This window comes from Eutrigla gurnardus (genome assembly GCF_963514095.1).
Source record: "Eutrigla gurnardus genome assembly, chromosome: 13".
Lineage (NCBI taxonomy): Eukaryota > Metazoa > Chordata > Actinopteri > Perciformes > Triglidae > Eutrigla > Eutrigla gurnardus.
In genome coordinates this window covers 22,955,987-22,966,749 of record NC_139936.1, presented here as the reverse complement: position 1 = coordinate 22,966,749, position 10,763 = coordinate 22,955,987, and positions in this window count along the sequence as shown.

Below are 10,763 nucleotides of genomic sequence, written 5' to 3'. Positions count from 1 at the left end.
CCAACTTGGAAAGTATTTGATCTCTTGTGTATCACATGTTTAAATCTTATCAATGATCAATTGAAAAAGTCATGAATTGATGAAGCTCTCTACAAGAAGGTTTGTTGTCACATCGGCCCTCGTTTATCCAGGTCAAGTTAGCTGAGGTCAAGTGTGAAATGAAAGTGAGCAGAGGTACATTTTTATACAAACGCCTGTTTGTTAGTTCCATATCTGTGTTCCGTGTTCATCAAAAATGTGTTCTCTTAATAGCTACAGCAGGGCCTGTTTTTGCTTTGTACGTGGGAAATCTGAATTATTTATTCAAAATGTCCCCATTGCTGGGTGGCAAAGCATGAAGGCTAATCCATGCTGTTAAAGATGAACTGCAGTGGTTTGGGTCTTGAGTAGCGCGTCTGAGCGACAATACAATGTAAAATAACAAAAATGACTTCTGATCTCCTGTTGGGAGAGTTTGATTTTTGGAGAAACATTTGGTGGAGGAGGCTTTTTATACTTATGGTTCATTTTTAACATGTTTTAAATGAATGTAAAGAAATCAAGTGGAAAATTCTGCAGTTCATCTTTATTGTCATATCCACTGTTTGGATGAGAATAAATGTCCTCTTTAATGGTAGCCTGTGGAGTTTTTCACCGCTTGTAATTCTATTGGCAACATTTGGATGATTGGGTCCCCATTTTGTTCCCCAGTTTGCATCATGTGCACCATGTGGGTGACAGGAAGCATATTCCTGGTAATGTTGTCACACTATTCCACTGATCAATGATTGGCAGTAATGTTCGAAGAAAAGTAGCAACGCTCTGACAAATTGCAGGGGCGAAGAAAACCGCAAGATAGCGAACGTGGAAGTAAACAAAGTTTGTTTTTCTGTCCTCGAGGACGTGACGCCAATGTGAAGAGAACTTTTTTAAATAAGAAAACTCCACAGGATGCCTCTAAAGTCCCAAAGATGCATAGGCTCATCCTCCCAGAGACGGGGATCCTACTGTTCACTCTGCACTTTAGTACTGTATACTGTGTGTGACATTGTTCATAACGACGTGTGGGAAGACGCTGCAGATCTGGGGATCCGTTCTGTAGCTTGCATGCAGGTTCGGCAGTTTTTCTTCTGCACTGAACGTTCATCATAATGGGCCAAGAGATGCAAATGTAATTCTGGGTTGTAAATAATGAGTTGATTGGGTTTGGGTTTGTCATGTCCACCTCTAGTGAATCTACAATGTCATTTTTACTACGCGATAAAGGTTTGTTGAATCCAATGTGACACGTGTCGTCCTCCGGCGGATTATTTGCTCGTTTTTTTTCCCAGCGTCTTGATGATTTCACGGTGCAGGTCTAGTTTATGTTGGGAGTTGACAGAGCCGTGAATGGATGTGAACTCATCTCATTTGCACAGCGTGGGTTCAGTGGGAGTTTTTCAAGGGGAATATTTGCACATGGAAACCACTTAAGTCGTGTATCAAAGGAGATTTTGTTGCGCGAGTGTGTGTTTCCTGCTTGATAACTGCCAGATACCCAGTAGAGTAAAGCCAGTCGGAGAGCAGAAGCTAAACAAACAATTTTGTGTTCCAAAACGTCAACCTTTAATACTCAGTTTTACACCACATGCAATCATCGTTCTCCTCACCAGAGTCATCGATGATGTTTAACAACTTTCGCTCTGACACAAAAACTCCATTGATTTTCTTAAATGGGAACATTTTGACAGATATTCATTCCTTGCTTCTTTGTCTGTGGTGTAAAGCCTCAACACATCAGCATCCATTAACATACGTGTGTGTGTGTGTGTGTGTGTGTGTGTGTGTGTGTGTGTGTGTGTGTGTGTGTGTGTGTGTGTGTGTGTGTGTGTGTGTGTGTGTGTGTGTGTCCTAGAAGCCAGTCATTTTGACAGACGTCTACTTTGAGAATAAACTTGGCAGTTTTAAAACTCCTTCTAACCTTTATAAGTGTGAACGCTCAGACCTGCCAGTCAGACAAACTTCAAAACCGAGCCGTGAGTGAAATATTAAAATGGAAAAAGTGCGACTTGGTTCGAGTCCATTTCCTCAGTGGAAAAAGTATCACTAATCTAGTGTGCAACCATTTTTTCCCCATTATTTCTACCTTTAGTCATACAAACATGAGAAAGCGGTTTGCATCCTGTCAGTTTGTCGAGGCGAGGGTGAAGAGAGGGAAGCTGCAGAGATTAGCTGTGTGGGTTGGATGTAGGAATGTTGTCAAATTAAAAGCTGAAGTGTTTACCAAACTCCCAAATAATAAGCATCTGATGAACATGAATTGTAAGTGCCATGCGGTTCCCCAGAGAGGCTGACTGTTCTATGATTCATCCCAGTAGTCTCATAAAGGAGAACATCACAAACCAGAAAATGACTTTGTTAACGGCTTGATTGTACACTCTGTACTTACAGGAGGTGACGGTTAATTCACTCTCAGTGCAATCAGTTTAACGTGGAAATTGAAACAGCACAGGCTAATGATGGACTGTTTATTCAGTTACGATGTTCTACACTGAGCTGTGGTGCTTCTGTAAATGTTTTTCTTCCACACTGAGGACAATTAAAGGCATACAGTGACTGGATTGGAATGTGATTGATTCTGTCTCCTCGCCGGTGAGTTTATTATGTTGAAAGAACCAGTAGTGATTACCTATAAACATGTTGGACATAGTTGATATTTATTTCCCAGGGGCTGTTTGAAGCAAGGGATGACATTCGGGTCTGAAGATTGAAGCCAAAACTAAATTGCCTTAAGCCTGCATTCATTTTAATGTCCAGTGGGGGGCGAATCCACTCGTAAGTCTAATTGTATAGAAGTCAATGAGAAAACTACCCTATGTTTAACTTGGTTAATTACCTCAGAAAACATTGTAAACCTGAGTTTATGGTCTCAATCATTAGTTTCAAGTCTTCCTCAATACAGCATGATATTCATTTGATAGATGATGGCCCCATTTAGAGTAAAAGATGATAAAGCAGGGTATGCTTCAGTGAATAGTGATCGCTACCACGGTGTTTTCTGGTTTGTGTAAGCCTTTCAGTGTGTTCTCAGTTCATCACAGTTCATTCTACTAGTTGATTGTTAATTGGTTGTTCCTAGCTCCACCCTCTCGTATCACTTCTGGTTGCAAAAGTCCAACATGGTGACGTCCAAAACGCTGAACGTGGGGCTTCAAAGAGGGAGTCCACAAACCAATAGGTGATGTCACGGCAACGACTTCGAACATACAGACTATGGCAGGCATATTCAATAAAATGTGGATCGAATGGTGTGGCACCCTCAATCTGATACCTGAATGACTGAGAATGGCATCATCTCCCAAAATGTAATATATTCATGTCAATCATGTACAAATTCACCACTAAACTCATAAATGATATGCTGTGTAGTTATCGTGGTAATTTACTGACTTGAGAAAATGAAATCTAGGTTTTATACACAGAAGTTGGGGTTTTTCAAATTCACATTGATAACATGCAGCAGAGGGATTTATTATTTTTTTATTCACACAGTCCTGTCATTGGCTTTCTGGAGAAAATGTCTCCTCCATGGTTACAGGATGAAAATCCCTAAACACATCAGTTGAATCCTTTTCCTCAAAGGTTAAGCATATCAAAAATGATCATGCCTCACTCGGAGCAGCGCTGGATTCACTTCCTCCCGTCTCAGAAGCTGTTATTGTTCCCTGATATTGTAACCTATCCTCCAATTATCCACAGGTGATGGTACGTTCACCGCAGCCCACCTTCTCCCTGTATCCCCCATAGGAGACTTGTCATATCTAAATTGGCTCCCAAAGAGCCTTCTTCCTGAAAGACTGATCACGACATCAAGAAAGCGCTGCCGTGTTCTTTACCTCTTCTGTGCAGATGTCTTGCTGGCGGGAGTGTAGCAGAGCGATCTTTAAGTGAAAACGGAGTGCGTCACCCACTCGCTGTCATATTTAAATCTGGAGAATGAAAGGAAGCCTCCATTTTAGTCTGGTCAAAGAAAACAGGATCGCTTCAGGGTGTTGAGCGGAAAGAGAGATCCTTTGATCTAAGTACTTTGAATTGACTGGAGGGGGGTCAACAGTTGGAAGGAAGGAATCTCTCTTCATCTTGAAGATGGCGGCAAAATAAATGAAGCAGGCTGCATTTCTTGGCAATGTTACAATCTGGCAGTCTGCCCTCCCTTCCTTGTGTCTGTGGTCTCCCCCGTTTGTTTGGTAGTAACTAGGGCGTGGCCGCCTCGTGTCCTTCCACCTTCCACCTGTGGCTCTGGAGTTCCCGCCTGTCACTCTGCACAGGAAATCAGGAAATCATCAACTCGGCTGATCCCAGGATTTCAAACACGTGGGCCGTCAGCCACAGGTCTGCTTCTCCAACCTACGAGTTCATGCATCCATATCATTCATGATGTCTAATTGGCTCTTCATACATTTTGATATTTTCATTTTTGTATTCTCCATCATTGCTGATGACTGATTTCTTAGTATTGTACTGTTGAGGTTTAGGAGGTTTTACACCTCGAGGAGTTGAATTATCATTTATCATTTACTTCAAATTAAGATTTTAGCAGTGTAAATGAATTCAATGATATCTAGTTGACAGAGTGTGCAGGTAACGTTGCAAATAGAGTTCTACATTAAGCTGCAGACTCCACGTACCCTCTTCACATGTCACTCTCCTGCTTTTGTTCAGAATGTCAATGTGAAATATAAAAGACACAAAAAGCTTCGAAAAAGACAAGAGGGGAGGAAGATGCAGATGACCAGTCAAATATTGATGGAGGGATGCCTGCTGGTGTATGGAACCTTCCTGAGACATGCAGCCAATCAATAACATGACCTCTGGACATGAGAGCAGGGAGATGGAGCCGTTGGTGGCAGAGGGTTGAACTGATATATCTGGTACATGGTATGTACATGTAATGGTGGACATGTGTCATTTGGAGCTACTGCTATTCTAACTACTGCTGTTCTTGTCTCTATGATTTTGGTGCAGAATTACAAGGATTTGAACTTAATTCCTTTTTTAATGCAGGATTAAATCAGTAGACGATGACAAATCACAAACACATTAGTTTGACACGTGATGGAGAGTGAAAATGTTTCTCCTTGTGTGAAGAGTCAGCAAATCAAATTATGTTTCAGATAGTTTTTGTGCCCCAAGTTTAAGCTTTCATTAATATATATATATATATATATATATATATATATATATATATATATATACTGTGAACTCTAAAAGAGTGTTGCTCTGTGGTACAGTACTTTACACCAAGACAACGGGCAACTTCACACATCGCTGCTGAAGTTTGCTCCTTAATTGCAAGCGAACACCCTCGTTATCTTACTGGGAACCACAAAGGTGTCAAGTGTAAGTATGGATAATATGGAAATATATTAAGCGTGCTAATATTCTTATGTGGATCACCAGTACAAACTCCCAACCATGAGAATACATCCAAACAGAGGCACAGCCATTTTAAAAACACAGTATTTAGAATATGAACACAACTAAATGAAGTGCTATCTAAGTCTGAATATATCAGGCATAACTTCTGCACCTTTCACCTCTGTGTTTCTGCTTTTAACTGCCAGCAATTTCCTCTGTGTAATACCAAGCCTGCTATTCCCTTCATGTTGCAGTTGTTTTGCACCTCTCATCATCACCTGACCTGCACATAACACCCACTAATCACCTCCTCATCATCCCCTCGGTATGCAGCCAGCCTATCAGCTTGTCTTTTGCCTCAGCATTGCAGGCCGACTTGCTATGACCCTTTAAATGCCTTTACTCTGCTCCTCCTCGCTCTTTTGTTCCGGTTGCCTGTTCTGACTGATGACTTGTTACCTGTCTTCCCCCTGAGTCCTCCTCTACCTGTTTTTCTGATCTATTATGAGCTGACATCTTATTTTTTTTAAACTGAAACTGAAAACATTTGAAAATAAATCTTTTTAGAAAATTCAAGATATTTCACGGCATCTGAATAATAATATTTGTAGCGTTATCACCTGTAGCAGATTTAATAATTGAGAATGAATTAACATCAAAGTACGTAATGATAATTCAGATCTCAATTATGTATCATCAACCTATTAATTAGTGTAAAAAGGTGAAGGAGGCACTCAGCTTCAGCTGCAGAACATCATTAGTTTAAGTAACATTTCATTAGATTACAATTAGGATGCCACCAAATTCTGAACGACGTAAAACTGCAAAATCTCAATCACGGGTTTCTACAGAGTTCTTCTAATGGTGCACAGATACTTAGAAACATAAACTGATTAAGTTATTTCTAAATGGAATATTTCAAACACTAGTGAACTAACAACTAAGTAAGGAATAAAATGAGTGAATATGACCCACATATGACTGAAAGTATTACATATGACCAGGTTTATCAGGTTTATAACTCAGTTGTCTTCTTCACTTTCATCTTGAACTCTTTTCTCCGTGTCCGTCTCTCTTTCTCAGTGGGACGCTCATCTTATCGGCCCCCTTTGGAGCTTCAGGGGTCATTATGGCACATTTCTTTTAAAGTCTCTTTCCCTTTATAGACACAGGAGCAAGTCAGTATGTTGGTTCATTACGTTGGAGCCAGGGCGACGACTTCTGCTTCTGAACAGTCTTGAACTAAGTTTGTTAGCAGCTTCACAGTCCACATGGATCCAGATCCAGTAAGGGTGACGCTCTGCTGCTTGTATTCAGATCCACCCGTCCATTGCTGAACTTGAGGCTTCAAAACCGTAGTCCACAAACCAATGAGTGACATCACGATGAGTAGTACTGCAGTACTTTATCATGGATGTGAATGAATATACATTTCAAAGGTAACATTTTCTTTCATTGTGTTTCTCATAGTTTCCAGTGTGTTCCTGTGAGTTAGGTGAAAGAGACCATCAAAGAGTCATCATTCAATAAATTAGCTCAAATGGTCAGAATGGTTCCTGGTCTTGTTGAGTCCAACCATCCGGTGACCTGCGGGTCATGTGACCAATCTCAGAGTCAGAGTTTATCAGTAAAAACAGAAGGTTACAAATTCTTATTCATGAAGGTTTTTCTGTTCCAGTGCTTCATCTTCCTGAGCTCATCCATTACACTGCTATCTGACAGTGACGGAGAAAAGTGTGCGATTTAAGTAAAAACATCAGCGTGTCCCCATAAGGGCTCTCAGGCGATGACTGAGGAATCAGACTTCCTGCTGCCGCACTAAAGCTTCCAAAGGTTTCTTTTCAGCTCTCTTAATGTGCGACGAGTGCAGGAAGCTTGCATCACTTTTAGTTATTTTAGTTGCATGTGGAACGTTATTATTCTGAGCTTTTTTTCCACTTGTCTTCAGTCACTTTTTAGCGCTCACATCCATACCTGCAGTCGTTTTATGTGCAAATTGCCGATGTTTAACGCCCTGATATAAAATCAGTCACATTTCAGCTTGCTTGCCTGTATGAATTCCTCCCAGAGAAGTGAAAGAACTGTTGATAGGAGTCAGCCTGACCTACTTCCTGAACTGAAACAACCTGCAGTCATTTGTTTGGAAGGGCGTTCCATGGATTTAACCAAATGTACTGTCCATTTAAATAAATGACGTTCGGTGCGTAATGTAAAGACAAATCCAGTCGTGGCTGTCCCATTTGATCGGTTCGTCCATGAAGACCTTTATTCCCTTTTTATGTGCCATTTAGAATTGATGCTCACATAAATCCCAAACGATCGGGTTGGTATTGTGTTCTCCTTTATGTTTTTTTTTTTTTCAGGAACTACTTTGTTTGAGTCACAGTTTTGCCCTTTTAAGGCAGAAGAAAAACGAGCACTTGGAAACGACACCATCTGATGTACCTAAACTCCCCATCTCCATCTTTCTGTCTGCTTTCATCAACCTGCCGCAGAGAGAGAGAGAGAGAGAGAGAAACGGGAACTGAAGACACGGGAGGACAGAGAGAGAATGGGTAGAAAAACACAGTGTGTGAGAGAGTGAAAGCTGAGCTGATGTAAATGCTGCACCACTGTTTAATCTGTTATATTAACCATTAACTTGAAATGAAAATATCTAGTTTGAAGCGGTGCATTTTCCCCTTAACAATATACATAATCCCAACCAATCTTCTTAGGTACACCCACACGACCAACAATGATCTTATCATATTAACTCTGTTCGGCTATAATTGCAAAGTGGGAGGGGCCATGGGAAGGAAGCCACAAGTAACGCTGCCAGGGTTTCGTCGGACCACATGAGTCCTGGCTCTTTCAAATATGATCAGAGCCTTGAATTACTGTTTGAGGTGTCTGTGGCCCCAGGCAAATCTGTTAAAGCGGAGTCATTAGTCAGTTGGAGATCCACTGATTCACTGTGCCCTGTAGCAGTAATCGCCCTACCGTCAAAGACTTCTGAACAGAAAGTGAAGCTTTGGGTGCGGATTCAAACAATTATTTTCTCAATCAATGCTTCATAATTATGACTTAATATCATCGTAAAATACTAGTGTTGAGACGTATTGTGTATTTAATCAAATCAAGGTGAATTTGACCTTGAAGTTTATAAAAAGAGTCTTGCTCATAGACTGTGTATAGGAAGTGGACGAAGTCATCGTGATGTCACCTGTCGGTTTGTGGACTACCGTTCTGAAGCCTCGAGTTCAGCATTTTACCTGTTGCCAACTTGGATTGACCGTTGCCGTCTTAGTATTACGTAACCAGTGAAGGAAATGACCATATTTGGACTGCGGAGGAGCAACGGATGGATCTGATGAACACGAGCAGCAATCCATCTGGATTCTGGTGTGAAGATGTTGACAAAGTTAGCTTCATAACTCAAGGTCAACTTTAAGTGTTGAAGTCATCTTAGTAGCAATGGTAGCATGTTAGCGACAGTAACAACGGTAGCACGCTGTCAATCACAAGGTAGCCCCGCCCTAAAGCATCCCCTGCTTTCTGTTCTATTTGATGCTAAATGCACCATAATATGCATTATGCTGTATGAAGAATACTTGAAACTAGAGATTGAGACCATAAACTCATGTTTACAATGTTTACTGAGTTAATAAATCAAGAGAGAGGTGAGACCATTTTCTCATACTTCCATGTGATTTAACTTTCCCCATGATGGTCAGTATAGAAAATGCACGTTTAAGGCACTTGGCACTTTTCAAAAGTGGAAGTTACTGCCTGGTCTTGATATTCATAATTTTATGATCCATAAAGTTGCCTTAGTGTTTCAAAGTAAAGCAAGCAGGATATTTTTGTCAGTGTAATAACCAGTCGGAGGCAGCTGATGCAAGATGGCGCTGAGATACAAGGAGAAGGTAAAGGAAAAAGGAAAGACTTGAGAAAGAGATGAATCATATTTGAAGTCACAAATATAAGCCATATGGGCTGAACGCCACGAGCACTTTGGTTTTTCTCCAATTCCACCCGTCAATCTCCTCAGTCTTTTTTTGTGGGCTGGTTGAGCTGTAGGTGGCTCCCCGCTTCGCCGAGACAACCGATGTTCGCTCTCTCACTGTCACAGCTTGATTTGTGTTCTCTCTCTCTCTCTCTCTCTCTCTCTCTCTCTCTCTCTCTCTCTCTCTCTCTCTCTCTCTGTGTGTGTGTGTGTGTGTGTGTGTGTGTGTGTGTGTGTGCAGCAGGTCTCCTCACCGGCTCTGGAAGACATCACTGACTTTCTAAGCGCGTCAGTTTAACTCCCAGAAAAATCCTGGCTCTCATAAGTGACAGCAGCATCTCAGTGTGAGTGTAAAGTGAGAAACCGATTGGTTTAAATGTGTTAGATAAGGAAGTCATACAGCTCCTTTCTCACATGTTGGGATTAGTTCGATGAAAAATAGTTAATGAGTGGGAGGAATCTTGGCAGTTTTACTAGCCAAACGATAACATCTACATTCTCTACAAATCAGTGTGTGTGTGTGTGTGTGTGTGTGTGTGTGTGTGTGTGTGTGTGTGTGTGTGTGTGTGTGTGTGTGTGTGTGTGTGTGTGTGTGTGTGTGTGTGTGTGTGACATCTAGCTGCAGCGTTTAGACATTAACTATTTGCCTACATGCTGTTAGGTTCAGGAAAAGATTGGATTTGGATTGAATTCACTTTGGTTACTTAAGTACATAATAAATAAATCAACGTCTGGGTTATAAATGCAAAGGAAGTGGCGTTACTGAAGTTTCATAAGAAATTAGTCAACACTGACTTGTTTCACACAGGACATGGATAGTGGTCTCCTGGGTGAAAGTCTGGTGTTTAAATACCCACCCATCACCACAACCTCCTCCTGACATGCTTGTTGCTCTTTCTACTTTGTTGCCTGTCCTGGTTGACAATTACATGCATTAAGTTCAATTTGATGATAAGGTTTATATCTGAATTATGGTGCATTACTTTTCTAAACTACAAGATATAACTATGAGGTATAAGTACGAGAAAAAAGTCAGATAAAGTTATAGCTATTGATGCATTCTTGGTTCCTTAAAGTTTGAGCAGTAAGCTCCACATTCAGCCTTACAGTTTTTCACAAGTGTTAACACGTTTCTCAAAACAATGACTGCTTTCTCCAAACTGAAAACCTCACACACAGAATGCTCAGCCTGACTCCCTTTGCAAGATGACTCTTCAAATCTCTTCACTGTTCACAAAATGGAACTCATGTTTTCATTCGGTTCACACACACACACACACACACACACACACACACACACACACACACACACACACACACACACACACACACACGCACACACACACACACACACACACACACACACACACACACACACACACACACACACACCATTCAT